The sequence below is a fragment of the Cervus elaphus genome, chromosome 16 (genome assembly GCF_910594005.1).
Source record: "Cervus elaphus chromosome 16, mCerEla1.1, whole genome shotgun sequence".
Lineage (NCBI taxonomy): Eukaryota > Metazoa > Chordata > Mammalia > Artiodactyla > Cervidae > Cervus > Cervus elaphus.
Window position 1 is genome coordinate 1,210,347 of NC_057830.1, and position 19,877 is coordinate 1,230,223.

The 19,877-nt window shown below is 49.7% G+C and overlaps 1 protein-coding gene across 25 annotated transcripts in view; it reads right to left on the bottom strand.

The window, feature by feature from the left end:
- The window catches only part of MYT1L (myelin transcription factor 1 like), a 394,736-nt gene that overhangs the window by 252,095 nt on the left and 122,764 nt on the right, over window positions 1–19,877 (bottom strand). The window lies entirely within an intron of this gene.

Genomic DNA, 19,877 nt, shown 5'->3' on the forward strand with positions numbered 1-19,877 from the left:
CCATGTCGACACTATTGTTTCTGGAGCGAAACTCCAAATTCAGCAATGCTCATGACATCCCGTCTGAGGCTACCGCAGCCCAGGTGTTAACGGTGGGAGTGGAGACACCCCCGGTCCCGGCTGTAGATCAGCGGGTAGTAATGCCTCCCACAGCATCACTGTAAATCCTCTAGAACACACTGTCCTCTGCTTCCTGGTCACACCTCAGCACGGAGACACACGGAAGCACTTGGCCAGTGGGGTTTGCAGTAAGACAGCACAGCTTCCCACGGGACCCACAGGCAGCCATGCAGCTTTCATTATTTTCTCCAATAAGAACTTACCCAAACACATAAAGAACAGAGCAATTCAGAAATACACACATGGAGCCAGAAAGGTTTTAAAATACCCTGAAAACCCAGGTTTGAAAAATTAGCATGAGAATTGGTATATTTTCGTGTGTGTTAAAGTCTAGATTCATTAATTTGGAGTTACCTTGTAATATTTTAATATATATTATGCTTTTATTACAAATTGCAATTTGTGATTTTATTTATAGCTAATGACACTGAAAAGTCTGAGGAAATCTGCTTTGTGACCAATACTCATCTCCTCTCACAAACACACATACATAAGACCACACGTACACACCCCCACACGCACACATGCTCACACACATACATACATACAGGCCCGCATGTACACATACATGCACACATGCCCACATGCATACACACCCGCACACCCCCACACACAGGCCACATGGACACACACCCACCCATGTACACACACATACACACGCATGTACACACCCCCACACATGCATACACACACGGACGCATGCCCACACACACCCACACATGTACACACACCTTTGCATGTAAACACACGTGCACACACACATGCACACATACATACACATGCACATACACACATATGCACACATGCCCACACACGTACACACACATGCTGGGAGTACAAGAGGTTCCATTTCAACTCCAGCGGTTCTTCCCCGTACAAAGTGATTTGTGAGCCTAATGTTCAGTGACAGAGGCAGGCGCACCCAACCATGCTCCCGTCAGCTCACACCCACAGGTCATCTGGATTCACAAACGAGTCTCCATCAGGGATGAGCGCCCGCGTCTTCCGCGCCCGCTGTCCTGCACTCTGGTCTCCAGAGCTCAGAGTTCAGAGTCCGCCTCCCACGCTAGAGGCTGAGCACACAAGGGTACTCTGGGTCCAGGCGCCGAGCCTGGGAAGGCCAGTGTGTGCTCGATGCACACTTCCTGCCGGCAGCCCGTCACTTGACTTTCTGAAATCCAAGCTTGCTTCCCCTTGCCGAATGCGCAGCTTCTGTGCACCAGCGCCAAACAGAAACTTGGACACGGGCTTTGGGTGAAGTAGGAAAGATTAGCCCTATCGCCTTGCCTGGCAAAGGGGGCCACAGCGGCTCCCGTCCCAGAAGACCGTGTCCCAGCCCAGAAGGGAGGGGTGCTTGGTGAGTTTACAGCAATAGCTCAAGTGTGGGGCTGCCGATAAGACCAGTGTGTGCCCGGGGTCTCCAGTCCTCCAATCTGGTCTCAGGCAATCATCTTGAGCTTCTCTGGTTTTTTTAATGTGGCCTCAGGTGGGCTTTCTCTGGTATGAAGAATGCTGACATCTTAAAGAGCTTAAAGACACTGTTATGTGTGTTCCTTGAGGCAAGAGGGGCTCTGCTCGAAGGCTGCATTATTGTTTCTTGGCTAACCCCTTCCATATCTCTTCATCTTCCCCCTCCTCCCTTCCCTCCCCTGATTAGCAACTGCTCAAATCTGCCCTTTGGAGCTCAGTCAGTCAGTTCAGTCTCTCAGTCATGTCCTATGAACTGCAGCATGCCAGGCCTCCCTGTCCATCACCAACTCCCAGAGCTTGCTCAAACTCATGTCCTTCGAGTCGGTGATGCCATCCAACCATCTTATCCTCTGACGTCCCCTTCTTCTCCTGCCCTCAATCTTTCCCAGCATCAGGGTCTTGTCAAATGAATCAGTTCTTAGCCTCAGGTGGCCAAAATATTGGAGCTTCAACTTCAGCATCACTCCTTCCAATGAATATTCAGGACTGACTTCTTCCAGGATTGACTGGTTGGATCTCTTTGCAATCCAAGGGACTCTCAGGAGTCTTCTCCAACACCGCAGTTCAAAAGCATCAATTCTTCAGGGCTCAACTTTCTTTATAGTCCAACTCTCACATCCATACATAACTATAGAAAAAACCATAGCTTTGACTAGATGGACCTTTGTCAGCAAACTAATGTCTCTGCTTTTTAATATGCTGTCTAGGTTGGTCATAGCTTTTCTTCCAAGGAGCAAACATCTTTTAATTTCATGGCTGCAGTTACCATCTGCAGTGATTTCAGAGGCCCCCCCCCCAAATAAAGTCTCTCAGTGTTTCCACTGTTTCCACATTTATTTGCCATGAAGTGATGGGACCAGATGCCATGATCTTCGTTTTTGAATGTTGCCTTTTAAGTCAGCTTTTTCACTCTCCTCTTTCACTTTCATCAAAGGGTTCTTTAGTTCCTCTTCATTTTCTGCCATAAGGGTGGTGTCATCTGCATATCTGAGGTTATTGATATTTCTCCTAACGATCTTGATTTCAGCTTGCACTTCATCCAGCCTGGCATTTCGCATGATGTACTCTGCATATAAGTTAAATAAGCAGAGTGACAATATACAGCTTTGACATACTTCTTTTCCAATTTGGAATCAGTCTGTTGTTCCATGTCCGGTTCTAACTATTGCTTCTTGACCTGCATACAGATTTCTCAGGAGGCAGGTAAGGTGGTCTGGTATTCCCATCTCTTAAAGAATTTTCCAGTTTGATGTGATCTACACAGTCAAAGGCTTTGGCGTAATCAATAAAGCTGAAATAGATGTTTTTTTGGAACTCTCTTGCTTTTTCGATGATCCAGTGGATGTTGGCAATTTGATCTCTGGTTCCTCTGCCTTTTCTAAATCCAGCTTGAACATCTGGAAGTTCACGGTTCATGTACCACTGAAGCCTGGCTTGGAGAATTTTGAGCATTACTTTATTAGCGTGTGCTACTGCTGCTGCTGCTAAGTCGCTTCAGTCGTGTCCGACTCTGTGCAACCCCATAGACGGCAGCCCACCAGGCTCCCCCATCCCTGGGATTCTCCAGGCAAGAACACTGGAGTGGGTTGCCATTTCCTTCTCCAATGCAGGAAAGTGAAAAGTGAAAGTGAAGCCGCTCCATAGTGTCCGACTCTTAGCGACCCCACGGACTGCAGCCCACCAGGCTGATCCCTCCATGGGATTTTCCAGGCAAGAGTACTGGACTGGCACTTGCCATTGCCTTCTCCTTATTATCGTCTGAGATGAGTGCAATTGCATGGTAGTTTGAGCATTCTCTGGCATTGTCTTTCTTTGGGATTGGAATGAAGACTGACCTTTTCCAGTCCTGTGGCCACTGCTGAGTTTTCCAAATTTGCTGGCATATTGAGTGCAACATTTTCACAGCATCATCTTTCAGGATTTGAAATAGCTCAACTGGAATTCCATCACCTCCACTAGCTTTGTTGGTAGTGATGCTTCCTAAGGCCCACTTGACTTCGCATTCCTGGATGTCTGGCTCTGGGTGAGTGATCACACCATTGTGGTTATCTGGGTCGTGAAGGTCATTTTTGTATAGCTCTTCTGTGGACCTCAGGAAAGGTCAGAAGGTTGGAGGGGCACCGGGAGGATTCCTGCCCAGGGCTCCACAGGGTCCTGCCCACTTCATCTCTACGAGGTCCTACTAAGGCAGTTCCCTAGGGACTTGACATTACTGATGCTGAAACCATAATATAATGATTTAAAAATAGAAGTACTCTTTCCATGGAATAGTAGTAAACAGGTGTATTTTTTTTTTATTTTTAAAAGATATTTTATTTATTTATTTATCTATTTATTTATTTTTCAATTATTTTTATTAGTTGGAGGCTAATTACTTTGCAACATTGCAGTGGGTTTTGTCATACATTGACATGAATCAGCCACGGAGTTACATGTATTCCCCATCCTGATCCCCGCTCCCCCCCCCCCCCCCCCCAATTCCCCTGGGTCCACCCAGTGCACCTGGCCCGAGCACCTGTAAACAGGTGTCTTATCACTAGATTAGCCAGACCCTTCTTAACCAACAGTGGTGTGAACATTTAGGGGTCATGTGCCTCCCTGAAGTTCAGGTTCTCTGATAACAATAGAGCTGAACTAAAAATGTAGACTATTTCCTGGCTCCAGGTATCAGCATGCCTACAGTCTCCAGCGCCTTGCTGCCAGGCCCTGGGTGTGAACTCCTGGCCAGAGGACCGTCCACGAAGGCCTTGTCCTCCTTCACCTGTGAGCACACTCAGGGCTCCTCTGTTTACACAGCAGGTGCGCGTGCAGTTCTGAACGTCACCTGAGGGACACCAGGACCTCTTCGCAGGCCTTTGTGCCCCGCAGTACTCCTGAGTGAGCAGGACTCGGCTGGTGGGAGGCACGGGTCTGTCTGCCCCACTCTCTGCCCTGCAGGGACCACATGCTGAGCTGGGAACACCAGGTCCCTGCTCTAAGCGCCTTCCCGAGGATCCTGTGTTGCTCAGATGACACACGGGGAAACTTCCTGGCAACCTGAGTCGTGACTGTGGGGTTATCTGTCAGTGGAGATGCTTCTTGCCATTTCTTCTTGCTCTAAAAGTTCTATGTGAGATTGGGTAAAAAATGAGAGGCATGTTTTGACAGTGCCTCTTCCCCAGACTTACCACACTGAGTCATAAGAGCCAGACAAGCCCTGCTTGGCTCAGTCAGACGCAAACCCTTCTCCAGGAGCCGACTTGGAGGCTCAGGAAGGAACCGAAGCCCCCAGCAGACCCTGCTGCTCTCAGGACCCTCGCCTGGGCTGGCGGAGTGGGAGGCCCACCCCCTACGCCTTCCATGTGGCTTGGTGGGCTCATCCGGGATGGCTGATGGTCGGAAGAGAGTCGTGTCTCAGCCCCGGGTTGGGTGTGGCCCTGGTCCCGGTGCCCTCGACACCCTGCTCACGCACCTTGTGTGTAACTGTGAGTGGACACTGGACGATCGCTCAGCGGCCAGGCTGAGACGAGCCGTCACTGTGAGCAGCAGCCCTCCGTCACTCTGTCCAGCCTCAAGGGAAGGCCTGATTCCCCCCGTGCCAAGCTCAAGGCGTGTCCGTGGCCCTGCCTGACTCACATTCTTCCTTCCAGAATATGTTCCTCAAGGGATAGCTCAGCTCCGGGTCAGCTGTGAACCTCCTGTCTAATGCTGGTTTCTAGAGAAGAGAAGTATGATCACTTTCAGAAGACAGAGATGGGGAGGTCTACAGAGATGGACAGAGATCTACATGAGGAAGGGGAAATGTGCGATAATGAGTGAAGGTATCTTACGAAGAAATGACAAGAAACCAGGGGAATGATGCAGGTTTTCACATCATCCTTCGGCTCGTTTTCAGAGGACACACCCTCCTCTTTGGGTGTCCTGAGCTGACTCTCACATATCTGCCTGGTGACGTCTATGACGGAGAGGGCTGGGATGTAACTCTGACTTAAGAAGGCCAACTCTCCTGCCCGTGCCTGGGCTTTCAGATCCCCCTGTTTCTCTCAGGCCTCCTGGGCCACATCGCTCCTCAGAGCGTGACCTTCATCTAGATCTCTCAGCAACAGGGAGTTGACTCCAGCATGAGCACCAGCGCCACAGAAGGATTCCAGCAAATGCAGCTTGCGGTCTGGAGCCTTTCAGTACCGTTTAGCTGAGCTCACTTCACCTCCCCACCTGCCCCTCGAATCCTGCTCCTCCTCCGCTGTTAATAATGATTACTTTACGTCATACCACTGCTCAGTAAATAACTCAGTGATGTTAACAGCCATCACTATCATTCAGATACAGACATCACAAGCGCGGTCGGGTCTCTCCCAGGCTTGCACCAGCATCTGAAGCAAACGTCTCATTGGTTCTCAAAACACACACTGGAAAGGAAACTCACTTTTCACAGCGCGGGCTTTTAGGGGGAGCTATGGGGACCCCTACACAGAGGAGAGGGGCTGAGGCTGCCCCTGCCTGCTGTTCCCGGGGCTGGCAGCAGGCTCGGTACAGTAAGGAGCTGGGCAGTGTGAGGACAAACCCAGCTCCTGGAAGCCACAGAGGTCTGCAGAGAGCAGTTCAGTGCTGCATTGTGTACAACCAAACAGGAAAAACCATCAGTGGTGCCCCAGCCAGATGGCCATCGTGGAGTCCAGGATTGCCTGGATGTCCTGACACGCAGGGTCAACGAGGACAGAGCCCCCAATACAGCACCGAGCAGAGAAGCAGAGACAGCCAATTCCATCCACCCACAACCGTGCAGATCAGAAACCTGACGACACGCTCCCCACTTCCACGTGCACAGGCGTCAAAGCCCGGGAAACGTTTGGCACGAGCAGAGACCCGGGGCTAACAGGGAATGTCTTTGGAAAAAGGAGTGGGATATGGAAGACTAAGACAGACTTTCACTTTTTAACTTAAATAATTCTAATTGCTTTAACTTAATTCTAATTTTATTGTCAAAGCGAAATGACGTAACATTTTGTGTCACAAAAATGGAAATATATATGATTATTATCTCATAGATCTATCAATATTTTCGAAAGCTACCTATCAATTGCTGTAAAAAATGATTAATAAATTCAGGTTAAAAATTTTTCCTTCCAAAGTCACATAATAATTAGAAGCAACTTGAACTCTTCCAAAATTTCACTGCTTCACAGTATATTTATAAGCAGTTCTGGGGTCTGCTGTTTACATACCAATAAACAATGCTACAAGGAAATCATATTTAGGCCCAATTATATCATTCTAGCTCATTAAAAAAATTCTTACAGATTAAGAAAAATATATAGAAACATGGAGGCAATTGAAAGAAAGACCAATCGGTGCTGGGAGGAAGGGGCTGCTTTGACCCAGGACCCAGCCCCAGCAGCTGAGCCAGCTGTGTGTCCGGGACCAGGCCTGGGGGGCTGTTCCCAGGCTCCAGGCTACATGGAAGCTATCTCAGAGAAATCTAAGAATGTGCTTCTATTAATCTTATCAACAATCACAGCAAGCTATTGTCATCAGGGTGCCTGACAACTGCTTGTGTGGTCTCCAGACTACACCCACCCCCTAAGGCTTTCAGTCTCATACCCCCTGCCTGCCAGTGAAACAAGAGGTCTGCACTGAAATCAGAGCTTCCCACAAGGGGATGTCCACATAATCCCCAACCAGGCCACCCAGAGACATCAGGCCACCTTCCACTCTCTCCTCACAACCCTCTTGGTCCAGACCTCAGTACCATTTAGCTGAGCTCACTTCACCTCCCCACCTGCCCCTCGAATCCTGCTCCTCCTCCGCTGTTAATAATGATTACTTTACGTCATACCACTGCTCAGTAAATAACTCAATGATGTTAACAGCCATCACTATCATTGTAACATCTGATGCATGTTCAGTTCAGTCAGTTCAGTCACTCAGTCATGTCCGACTCTTTGCGACCCCATGAATTGCAGCACACCAGGCCTCCCTGTCCATCACCAACTCCCGGAGTTTACCCAAACTCATGACCATCGAGTCAGTGATGCCATCCAACCATCTCATCCTCTGTCGCCCCCTTCTCCTCCTGCCCCCAATCCCTCCCAGCATCAGGGTCTTTTCCAATGTGTCAGCTCTTCTCATCAGGTGGCCAAAGTATTGGAGTTTCAGCTTCAACATCAGTCCTTCCAATGAACACCCAGGACTGATCTCTTTCAGGATGGACTGGTTGGATCTCCTTGCAGTCCAAGAGACTCTCAAGAGTCTTCTCCAACACCACAGCTCAAAAGCATCAGTTCTTCAGCACTCAGCTTTCTTTATAGTCCAACTCTCACATCCATACATGACCACTGAAAAAACCATAGCCTTGACTAGACAGACCTTTGTTGGCAAAGTAATGTCTCTGCTTTTTAATATGCTGTCTAGGTCTGACGCAGGCACCACAGTCAAAGTTAAAAGTATTGCACATACAAACCCGTAAGTTATGGCCGTTGTACAGGAGAGAAAAGTGAAGCTCAGAGAGCATTGTATCCGTTCTCGAGAGCTGGAAGCAGTCACCCCAGAGGCGCCCACCTGGCTTCCAGGGCTTATAAAGCTTGTTTACAAATAAGCACAGGTCTTAAGTCTCACTCCTGCTTGGTGTGACCTTTAGCTTAAGACATTTTATTTCCCATTGTCCCCTGAGTACAGAGGTACTTTCTCACTTTGGTTTACATCATTCTCTCCCTCTGTGTAAATACCAAAGAATCCTCAAGCCTCACATCAAACCCACAGACCCCCAAGGTCACTCCAGCCCTCAGAAGGAGCCCTTGTCTTCTGGAGGATGGAGCTGGCTGCCCTCCAGCCAGCTGTCATGGGTCCCGGACCACGAGAGTGAAAGGTGTCTACATCTTGCCCGATACCACTGGCTGACTTTTCCTTATTTTCTGGCTTTGGCTGCGGCTGCTGCTATTACTGCTATAAAAGATGTTGTTTCCTGATGGCAGGGGTCGTATCTGTTCACCTTTGTCTCGCCGGGTGTCAGAAGAGGGGATTGGCTAAATGAATGAATTTTAATAACAGTAGTAACAAGGAGGCTGGGTTCCTGAGCAGTGTCGAAGATGGTTTCTATTCTGTGGGTTCCTCATTATCACATGTTGCTGTCCCATTGCTCGATTGTGTCCAACTCTCTGCAAACCCCATGGACTACAGCATGCCAGGCTTCCCTGTCCTTCACCATGTGCCAGAGTTGACTCAACTTCATGTCCATGATGTGCTACTGAATACTTACTGGTCAACTGGGAAAGTGTGAGCCATTGGTCTCAGTCTGTTTGTGCTACTATAACAAAAGACCACAGACCTTTTGTGGCTTAGAGACAACAGAAATTTATTTCTGATGGCTCTGGAGGCTGGAGGTCTGAGACCAGGCACCAGCCTGGATGCGTGAGGGCCCTCCTCTGACCTGCAGATGCTCTGTGTGTTCCCAAAGGGTGAAAGGGGTGGGGGAACTCCCTGGGGTCTCTTCATGAGGGCACAAATCCCATTATAGAGGCTCCAGCCCCAGGACTTAATCACCTCCCACCCAAAGACCTGGCGTTCTGACACTGTCACCTTGGAGTTAGGATTCTAGCGTGTGCACGTGTGGGACGCAGACACTGAAAACATAGCGCCATCTTTCAAAACACAACCAACAGCCTCGTCATGAAAGACAAGGATGGAGCGGACCCCTCTGAATCAAGGCTGTCCCAGGAGCGAGCGTGTGTGGCCGGAGGTGTCCTGACGCAGGTGTGTGCACACAGAGTCCTTCTCACACCTTTTGTTCCTGAGATGCAGAGACTCTAGGGGCTGAATTGTGCTATTGATCACTCACCGGACTCCACAGAATGTGCAGGGGAAGCCAGAACTGCAGCAGCAAGACCTCCTCTTAGGATGCAGACAAAGTACTGTCTATCATGGGCTGTGATTACAGAGTGTGAACTTGAATGTGTCATTGGTTCACCTTAAACCAAACCCATGGAGGAGGGATAGGCTACCTACTCCAGTATTCTTGGGCTTCCCTGGTGGCTCAGATGGTGAAGAATCTGCCCGCAATGGGGGAGACCTGAGTTTGATCTCTGGGTTGGGAAGATCCCTTGGAGAAGGAAATGGCAACCCACTCTTATTCTGGCATGGAGAATTCCATGGACAGAGGAGCCTGACAGGCAGCAGTCCATGGGGTCACAAAGAGGCGGACATGGCTGAGCAACTTTTGCTTCACCATGGTCTAACTGGAAGCTAATGCTGAGGGCCTGGTCACACTTAGAGAAGTGCTGAGGACTGGTGATGCTGCTGGCCCCCCAAACTGGCAGCTGCTCATCTGGGGTGCTGGGGAGGGTGCAGACTGAGGAATGAGATTTCTCTGCATCAGAACTTCCTCCACAGGATGACTTTCCCAGAAACAAGAGAAGACCTTTCCAGGGAAAGCTTTGGCAAGCTAATTAAATTAAGTCATTTGCTTCTCAAGACAATGCTGAGAATAGGGTAAAGAAGATATTATTATTCTTAGTTCTATTTTCAGGGAGAAGCTCATTTTCAAAACGGTAACATGCCCAAGACCCCAGACTGGGACTTGTCTCCACTTTATAGCTCAGCTGGTAAAGAATCCCCCTGCAATGCAGGAGACCCTGGTTCGATCCCTGGGTCAGGAAGATCCCCTGGAGAAGGGAACGGCTGCCCACTCCAGAATTCTGGCCTGGAGAATTCCATGGACTGTGTAGTCTGTGGGGTCGCAAAGAGTCAGACACGACTGAGCAGCTTTCACTTTCACTTTTCAGATGGACAGCTACAGATCGCCAGAGTTTCAGCTTTCCCTGAGAGAGGGGACTCCCTTCAGGAGGGGCTGCTTACTGATCCCTGGATCTGACTCCAGTGAACCTCGAGAACTACAACCAAGAAGAAGAGGAATCGGGGGTGTCGTGTGCAAGGTGGAGAAGACACACCTGGACTCACCTGCCTGTGGGATGGCATTTCAAGAGCTTAGGAGAAACCTTCATCCCAGATGGCTAATCCAGTGCCCACACCAACCCCAAGCCCACACACCGGAAATCCCTTCCCTTGACCATTGATTTTCAGAATTTGTCTTTATAAAGTGCAAATAGTCATGCAATGGGTAATACTTAAAGTCACCGCTGGCTAAAAAATATTTGTTCTACACACAGCAGGAAGGATAGTGGGGCTGGTGGGGGTCAGCTGTCTTTCTTCTCTGACTGTGTCCCCTTTTCACACACACACACACACACACACACTCACTCACACACACACACACACTCACTCACACCAGGTTTCAACCTCTCTCTTTCCACCACAGAGACCCCCCGAGCTCAGTGACCATGGGGATTTGGATGCAGGATTTAGGGAGAGCTGGGGCTGAGTCGTGTGTGGTTGCCCAGACTTATCAAAGCCCAGCGCCGCTGAGTTCAGTTCTCTGCGCTGCCCAAGAGGTGGACCCCGCTCCGCGCGGGTGGCTTTGGTCTGTGTGGACAGCTCCTCGGATCAGGGGCTGGGGGTGCTTGGGGGGTGGTTGGGGGCTCCCCGGCTGTGGCAAGGCACCGAGGAGGAGCACCCAGGGCCAGCTCCACCTGCGCTGCAGGAGCGGAGACCCACAAGGAGATAGACGACCGGAAACCACGAGAGAGGTACAGACAGATCGTCATGGTCCAACCAGATAGGCCAAGACGAGGCGTGCACAGCCGCCCAGAGGAACGGGGCTCTCAGGAGAGAGAGTGGCTGAGCTGTGTGGCTCCCACAATCCCGAGATAAGGGGCAGAGGGTATTTCCTCCCACAATCCCGAGATAAGGGGCAGAGGGTATTTCCGGGGGAGGAAGCCCTCCGGACCCAGGCGGGGGTGATGAGAGAGGATGGCGTGCCTGCAGAGCGGTCCGAGGGCCGCCAGGGCTCACTCAGCGGCGATGGGCAGGCTGTGGGAAGCAGCGCAGGGAAGGGGAAGCACCGGGAGGGGTGAAGTGAGAGCGGTGGAGAGGCGCTCCGGGCCGCGCAGGGGGCCGAGGGTCCCGTGAAGGGGGGGGGGGGGCGGGAATCTGGGGCCAGGCGTCCAGCCCCGGGCCGGGAGAGCCCCCCGGGGCGGTGTCCTTCCCGCCCCCCCGCACCAGACAGATCTCCTGTGCCCCAGGCTTGCTTTATTTTCATGGCTCTGGAACCAGACACAAGAAAATCCCCTCTAGCTCACAAAGCTGGCAAGTGAGGAATGTCTTGGGCTTTTGAAATCACACCGCACTTCGTGCCATATGAGGTTATGACTAGTTGTAGCTGTCTGCAAAGATGATCAACATACAGCTGTTTGGAATTATAGATTTATTTTCTTTCAGAATACATACTAGTAAAAATAGCTTGGAAACAGTTTAAAAAACCTACAGAAAAGTACAAAGGTAAAAAATTCCCTCGTGATAAATTTTGATTTTAAAATGTCTATGGATGCTAGTTCTTTGTCAAATAACTTCACCTCTTTGGTAAGAAGAAAGAGAGAAGGAAATAAGGAAGTTAAGAAGGAAGGGAGGAAGAAGAGAGGGCTAGAAGGAGGAAAACATGCACCAAATAGATGGAGGGAAGGTTGTTAATATTCAAAAAATTGGGACACATTGAGAATATCTACCTAGAGGAGAACCACTAATAAATCATAAAGTTTTGATATTATCAAATATATAATCGCTAACAACGGTAAACAAAGCGGCAGATACATTTTCAGTGCAAACGCCTGTAACTGCTCCCAAGAAATGGCCCCCGGCGAGCAGAAGGCAGCAGCCCCAGCGGGTGCAGACAGGAAGGCTCCAGCGCCCCAGCAGAGGTCGGGGGAGGAGGAGGGCCGACCGGGCTCCCGCCGCACCGAGGCCGGTTTTCATGCAGACACGTTTGACGTGTGCGTGCACGTGTGCTAAGTCACGCAGGCGTGTTCGAGTCTCTGCCACCCTGTGGACTGTAGCCCGCCAGGCTCCTCTGTCCATGGCATTCTCCAGGCAAGAACACTGGAGTGGGTTGTCATATCCTCGTCCAGGGGACCGTCCCAACCCAGAGATGGAACCCCAGTCTTCTGAGTCTCCTGCTTTGGCAGGCGGGTTCTTTACCACTAGCGCCACCCGGGGAAGCCCACTTTAAGTGCATACAATTTAAAATGGAGCTCTTAGGGGCAAAGTCGTATTTACAAAACTTTTAAAAGTTTGAGACTGTTTCACAGGATAATTTTATAACGAAAACCTCCAGAGGCTCCAAGTTGCCCAGCCCTTTGTGTCCAGACGCAGGCAGCTCTCTGGGCAGTGAGAGGGGGTGTGGACGGCGGGGGCTCCTGCTTGCACCCCCGCCCCACCTCGCAGACGTGGCCCCGCGGGGCCAGGCCAGCCAGCGGGTCCTGCAGAGCTGCCCTGGCTGCGGGCTCGGGGCGGGGCCTCCCTGAGACGACGCAGCCCCGCCCCCTGCGCTGGGCGCCGACTCCAGGGCGTCTCCTCACCTTGCAGACCCCACGTCTGAGGTTCCCGCGGGGCAGGGGAGCCCGGGGAGGCGGCAGCGCTCAGCCCCGCGGGGCGAGGCTCTGGAGGGGGTGCACCGGGGTCACAGCCCGCCTGCCACCGTCCGGGGACTCGTGTTTGGTCCTCTGCGCGGTGGGGATGCTGTCGGTACTGACTGTGTCTACAGGGGAGGACTGCAGGGAGGAGTCACCGAGGGGACACGGCCGGACGGCCAGGAAGCCTCGCACACTCTCAGCCGCCCCGGTCCTCCGCCACAGTCTCGGGCACATCCGGGGACCGCGTTCCGCGCCCTCCTGTCTCAGTTCCTCGGCTCACGAGAGTGTCGCAGAGGGCTGGGCTCTCAGCGGCTCCTGTGTCTTCACCAAGGCGCTGATCCCGCCACGCGGGCCCCGCCATCACAATCCACTCGACCCCCTGTCTCCCAGCCCTACCGCACGGGGGTTACAGTTCCAGCTGATAAATTCTGGGGGGACGCCACATTCAGCTGTAGCAGCACCTAGTACGCACCTCACTCTTACAGGGCTCCTCATGAAAGGCACGGCCTTTAAAGTTGATAGCAAAGGGCCTGAGGTGGGGATTGCCAATGCTGTTCAGTCATTAAGTCGTGTCCGACTCTGCGCGACCCATGGACTGTGGCCCACCAGGCTCCAAGGGATTGTCCAGGCAAGAATACTGGAGTGGGTTGCCATTTCCTTCTCCAGGGGGTCTTCTGGACCCTGGGATGGAACCTGGGCTTCCTGTATTGCAGACAGATTCCTTACTGCTGAGCCACCAGGGAAGGCCTTAAGTGGAGAGTAGGGCATGTTTAACACACAGCATTTGTGTATTACGTAATTAAAATGTACAGATTATTCAGTACTTTGTTTTTTTACTTCCCTGTATTTTAAAGGCTCTATAAAAAGTGAAGGGCTCAGCATAAATTATATCATGTGCAAACAAATATATCCATCTAGTTGGTGCGCACGTGGCAGGGTGACCCTGAGCCTCCCTGGACTCCACATTCCTCATTGGGAAGGACTTGGTCATCGTCCTTGGAAGCCAAGGCCGTGTGCATCACGCCAGAGAAACACGGGTCCTGACACGGAAATGGAGCAGATCCCAGCGTCCTCCTTGGAGCACGCTCACACCCGTGATGTCCCTCCCGCTCATCGTGAGCACACGCACAGGCGGGCCCTGTAAACAGTGACTGCCGAGTCTGCACCACCACCCTGCCCGGCCAGGGAAGAGCCTCAGGTCGCCCCTGGTTTCTAAACCTGTTCACATTTCACGTGATATTTGTATAAACATCACAGAATCAAAGTTCATAATAAACAGATGGCTACAGACGAACAGATAAAGTCTTACATCCCAATCCTGAGATATTACAGGTTAGTACCAGTGCTTATGACGTCCCAGGTGGTAAAGAACCCACCTGCCTGTGCAGGAGATTCGAGAGACATGGGTTTGATCCCTGGGTGGGGAAGATCCCCTGGAGCAGGAAATGGCAACCACGCCTGTATTCTGGCAGGATCCCATGGACAGAGAAGCCTATAGTGTAAAATGGTCTCCACCTGCTCTTTATTAACTGATAAAAAGATCTATAACTAAAATGAAGCAAAGCTTCCCTAGAGCAGTGATCTTTCATCAAAACAACTTAGCAAAGTAGGCATTCTACCCCCCACCACCCTTTGAATGTTAAGAAGTTTTTGTTAAAATAGTTAGAAACTAGGCTGAGGACACACACACACACACACAGAAGGCAGGGGCTCAGAAAGCAATTTGCTCCTTCTTCCATCAGCTTAAGTTACATCCGGTAGAAAAACCACCACGAACAGTAACCAAGCTCAGTAACTCTCATGTGAAACAAGGGAAGAAACAGCCATAGGAGCCAGTTAGTGGGAAACGCAGGTTAGCAGGTCAAGTGCAAGTGAGCCTGAGATCACACTGCCTCCCACAGGAGGCCTAACCTGGCCCGGGCAGGGCGGGATTCTGCAAATGGACACCTGTGCGTCTGCTCTGGAGCCACTGAGGCTCGGGGAGTGGTGGGGATGGCTGGGGGTTGGCTTTGAGGCCCCTTGTGACCACATGCCTCTGGTTCCTCCTGGAGTAGGTGTCCCTGAGTAGGGATGTCGGTGGGTCTGTCTCTCTGTGCATCTCTGTATGTCAGTCTGTTCCACACATGGGTCCTCCACGCACGGGTGTGGAAGTGAGAACACACGTCTCCAGTCACAACGGTAACATCAGGCCACATTCTGGTGCATCAACCATCGGTGGGTAAACAAGTCTGTGAAAATTCTTGTGTTATACTTATTGCAACTATTTTAAAAGTCCACTTGCATAATAAAACCCAATGAAAAATGTAGAGCTTTTGAGTAAATTTGTGAAAAAAAAATGAAAAACATCAAAATGGTGACCACCAGTTTGCACCAGCACACACCTAAAATTTCCTTCTATGGTGAATAAAAATTGCAAGTGAGACAGGTAAGGTAAGGAGCCATCCAAGGCCATTCAGTGGGGTCTGACCCAGATGGCAAGATGCCCCCTTCCCCCACCCGGCTAGCGTGTCTGGACTGACGTGTAAACAGCACAACGAGCTGTCAGGCCAACTATTGAAGGATGATGGCCTCAGTGAGGTTCTGTGTGTGCAGGACCCTACTCGACACCAGGGACAGTCCTCCACCTGCCGGGGGGCACAGGTGATCTGCAGCCACTCAGCGTTTGGAGGACATGGTCCTGCGCCTGACTCTGCTCCTCATGACCTCTGTGACCTTGGACAGACGGTCCAGTTTGTGGGCAACTCTGTTCACGCTTAAGTACCACGTTTCACGGAACGGTCTCTATGGCCCTTACCAGCTCTAAATAATTGAAGCTGTGATTAAAATGTTCCTTTTAATAGTGAGTTCTGACATGCATAATGGCATTTGATTAAGATAATTTAAACTTATGCACACATTTTAAGCAATGCATGTTATAGACAAAATAAAGTGGCTCATCTCCTGGCTGACAAGTCCCTTCTGTGTATTTATTCTTATTTGCTTCTGATTCCCCTCTTGAGAAACAGAGAAGACAGAATTCTTTAAAAGACGCTGCCCAGACTTGGCCTTAATGAACCTAAAGAGGGGATTCATAATCACAAATCCGGCCTTTTTTGGATGGCAGGCAGAAGGCAGGACAGGTTGCAGGCAGTAGTCGTTCATGTAAAAGCAAATGTCAAAGGAGAAGCTGTGATATTTGGTCGTGGGCTCCTGCTCTCTCCCAGGCATTCCCTAAATCCACGTTTGATGAGCTTGCCTGCTATCAATCCCGCCGGCTCCCTCCGGAGCCACACAGAGCGCGCTTCGTGGAAATGTCATCCACCAGGACTGCAATTACCGGCACAATGCAGAATGGGTCTGATCCAGGTGAGTGTGAGCACCGGCAATCAAGCCTGGGAACCCAGAACAAAGCCATCTCCTCTCATCTGCCGTCAACACGGCCATCAGGCCTTAATTACAAGGCGAGTGCGGGGCTGGCTGCTGAAAGGCTGATTATTACACAGCTCAGCTCCAAATCAGCTCCGTATTGATGGGCCGTGGGGAGAGGAAGCCAGCTTGGCCCCATGGAAAGGAACAGGCAGAGGGCACCGGCTCTGGGAATAAAAATAACTCAGAAGGAAGGGGGGCCCGTACCTGAGTGCAGCTGAAAACAAGTCCCTGAGTTGCACCGCTCAACCCGGGAGCCCACCGCCTGAGTCAACACCATGGCACCTGCTCCGGCCAGAGGTGTTCAGTCTATGGTGCCTCCTGTCCATCCTCCTGAACCCCTTCTTTTTCTACAGCATTCTTCAAAGGTTCCCCAAACTCAAACACACCGAGTGCACTATGTCCATTTTTGATTTTTTTGTAGTCAACTTGAGAACATTCCAGAACAAGTTCCCAATGTACTCCTCTGTATATCATATGTACTATATGTATATCATATGTATTATATTTACTACTTAAATTTTTATTAAGTATATATGTTTATATCTATATTAAAGTATCAAAAGTTCAGTTCAAAATATCCTCTAGAAACTGGGATATTAACCTTTAATTGCAAGCCTAATCATCTTTGAATAAAGCCTACGCACTAAAAATAAATGCACTATTTACTGGGAAGAATTGCACACACACACTTCCTATATTAACACACGGGGGCTCAGAGAAATGCGAGTGAAGAGCTTTCTTGCCAGTGAGCTGGCCCAGGGCAGGGGAGTCATACTGCTGAGTGATATGATTTCTGTAACCCATCTCCAAGGCAAAGTAAAACACAAAAGCCTAGTTCTGCTGTGGACGGACATCTGATTTCCCCAGTACCCTTGGTTACTGAAGGCCTCGGAAGTGCCGTCTCTCTGCAGATGCCTTCACCCCTGCCTGAAAGCAGACAGGTTCGCTTCTGGAAACAAGAGGAGATCCATTTGGCTGCTGCCCCGCGTTCCCACACAATCAAGATACGAATGTGAAGAGAGCATTTCATCACATCATAGCCAAGAAACGAGGGACAAACCCTCACAGGTCCTCCAAGTCTGTTCCTTCCTCCTCCAATCCATCCTCCACCCAGTGGGAAGGCAATTTCCCCACGAATTAAATTTTTCTGGATCTTGGGTGACTTCCTAGTGCATCACACGCAGGCCCAATCCTACACTCTATCTAGCCTATGATGTGTCCTGAGAACTGACTCTTCTTATCCTCTTAACTCTTAGATGACTTACAAGGGCTGACTGTAGCAGTTCTCAAAGTGGGGTTCAAAGTACCCGGGGGGGGGGTCCCTTAGGCCCTTTCAAAGAATTTGTGAGGTTGTCCCTCATCCAATGATGTCATCTGTGACTGGATCATCTTATGTGTTTCAGTCAAAACGATTTAATTCACTTGTTGACTGAGATGCAAAGAATGCAGCTGCTCCTAAAGGGATTTGCTAAATGTGAAACATTGACTCCTTTTTGATAATTTTTCTTTGTTGTGGAAAATGTGGGTATTTTTCATAAAATTATATTACTTATTTAACATACAATGACTTTTTAATTGTAATTTGAAAATAAATGCATTTTAAGAAGCCTCAATTTTACTTTTTAATGTGGTAAATATAACCCTGCCTTAGAAAGCATCACTATGAACAAAGATAGTGGAGGTGATGGAATTCCAGTTGAGCTATTTCAAATCCTGAAAGATGATGCTGTGAAAGTGCTGCACTCAATATGCCAGCAAATTTGGAAAACTCAGCAGTGGCCACAGGACTGGAAAAGGTCAGTTTTCATTCCAATCCCAAAGAAAGGCAATGCCAAAGAACGCTTGAACTACCGTACAATTGCACTCATCTCACGCTAGTAAAGTAATGCTCACAATTCTCCAAGCCAGGCTTCAGCAATACGTGATCCGTGAACTTCCAGATGTTCAAGCTGGTTTTAGAAAAGGCAGAGGAACCAGAGATCAAATTGCCAACATCTGCTGGATCATTGAAAAAGCAAGAGAGTTCCAGAAAAACATCTATTTCTGCATTATTGACTATGCCAAAGCCTTTGACTGTGTGGATCACAATAAACTGTGGAAAATTCTGAAAGAGATGGGAATACCACACCACCTGACCTGTCTCTTGAGAAACCTGTATGCAGGTCAGGAAGCAACAGTTAGAACTGGACATGGAACAACAGACTGGTTCCAAATAGGAAAAGGAGTATGTCAAGGCTGTATATTGTCACCTTGCTTATTTAACTTATATGCAGAGTACATCATGAGAAATGCTGGGCTAGAAGAAGCACAAGCTGGAATGAAGATTACTGGGAGAAATATCAATAACCTCAGATATGCAGATGACACCACCCTTATGGCAGAGAGTGAAGAGGAACTAAAGAGCCTCTTGATGAAAGTGAAGGAGAAGAGTGAATTGGCTTAAAGCTAAACATTCAGAAAATGAAGATCATGGCATCTGGTCCCATCACTTCATGGGCAATAGATGGGGAAACAGTGGAAACAGTGGCTGACTTTATTTTTTGGGGCTCCAAAATCACTGCAGATGGTGATTGCAGCCATGAAATTAAAAGATGCTTACTCCTTGGAAGGAAAGTTATGACCAACCTAGACAGCATATTAAAAAGCAGAGACATTACTTTGCCAACAAAGGTCCATCTAGTCAAGGCTATGGTTTTTCCAGTGGTCATGTATGGATGTGAGAGTTGGATGGTGAAGAAAGCTGGGCACCGAAGTATTGATGCTTTTGAACATCAAAACATTTTGTGGTGTTGGAGAAGACTCTTGAGAGTCCCTTGGACTGCAAGGAGATCCAACCAGTCCATCCTAAAGGAGATCAGTCCTGGGTGTTCATTGGAAGGACTGATGTTGAAGCTGAAACTCCAATACTTTGGCCACCTCATGTGAAGAGTTGACTCATTGGAAAAGACCCTGATGCTGGGAAGGATTGGGGGCAGGAGGAGAAGGGGGCGACAGAGGATGGGATGGTTGGATGGCATCACCGACTGGATGGACATGAGTTTGAGTAAACTCCGGGAGTTGGTGATGGACAGGGAGGCCTGACGTGCTGTAGTTCATGGGGTCGCAAAGAGTTGGACATGACTGAGTGACTGAACTGAACTGAACTAAATATAACTCCCATACATGAAGTCTCCGTGAGAGCCTCAGAGCATGAAGGGTGTAAAAGGGCCTTGAATCCAGAACCCCTGGGCATCACTGACCTGCAGCTTGGATTCTGAGGGCTACCACACTTCCACATGCACTAAACTCTGCCTCAGGGCCTTTGCACGTGCTGTTTCTTCTGCCAGGAACACCTGCTCCAGCCCCAAAATTTACCCCTCTCTGGCAAGAGTTTCTGCCTCATTC